General features: G+C 31.8%; 1 non-coding gene across 1 annotated transcript; it reads left to right on the top strand.

The window, feature by feature from the left end:
* Window positions 1-464: 464 nt before the first annotated feature.
* Window positions 465-535, top strand: TRNAG-CCC. Its single transcript has one exon. It is a non-coding gene; the product is annotated as a tRNA-Gly (tRNA).
* The last annotated feature ends 349 nt before the right edge of the window (window positions 536-884 follow it).

Here is an 884-nt window from a genome sequence, read left to right as displayed (position 1 = left end):
TATAGATTGTGTTAATTAAAACTCACTACTTTTTTTCTAAACAAAGTGGTTGTGTTAAATGTTCAATACAGACCGTGTTAAATCTTTTTATGTCAACTTAAAAAACAGGCATGAATCCGCGCTCTTCACATGATAATAAGGTTTCTACTAGCAATGGTCAATGCATCTAATTTCAATGGTCAAAGGCTTTTCTAAAGTGGATGAAGTGAAATTCTCTAGCTAGTTTGTTTAATTATTAATATACTGTATTATAAATCTAAAAAATTCAAGTACAGTATATTTATTTAATATAAATCTGATAAGTACAGTATATTTATTTAATATAAATCTGAAAATACGAAATTTATAAAACCCATTTGTTAGCATTTGTAATGAGGTCATCCTCGAATAAACCGAATCATATGAAGAAATAATACTGAATTTATGTAAAATAAAAGGATTATAAGTTCGAAATAAAACAACAAGCGCATCTAGTGTAGTGGTATCATAGTACCCTCCCACGGTACTGACCGGGGTTCGATTCCCCGGATGCGCATTTTGAATTTTAAATTTTAGTAAATACTTAAAAAATATAAATTAATGTATTTTTTTAAGAAAACAAATACTTGACTTGATGACACTCTTTTAATGTAGGGGAAATGGACTGTATCACCCCCAACTAAACAAAATTGGCCGTTGTCACACCCAACTTTCACTTTGCCTCCCACCACCCCCAACTGGACATTTGGGTTGCTGTGTTACCCCGTCGTTAACCAGACACTAACGAGGTTAGTTTTTTTTTGCTGAGCTGGCCAATTTTTGCTGACATGGCATGGCTATGTGTAAAAAAAATAGTTTTAAAAATCAAGAAAACAATATTACTTACACACACAATACACACATCT

This window comes from Helianthus annuus, chromosome 15, assembly GCF_002127325.2.
Source record: "Helianthus annuus cultivar XRQ/B chromosome 15, HanXRQr2.0-SUNRISE, whole genome shotgun sequence".
In the NCBI taxonomy this organism is placed as follows: Eukaryota; Viridiplantae; Streptophyta; class Magnoliopsida; order Asterales; family Asteraceae; genus Helianthus; species Helianthus annuus.
The sequence above is the reverse complement of the archived record's forward strand: the minus strand, read 5'-3'. Positions and strand labels throughout refer to the sequence as shown.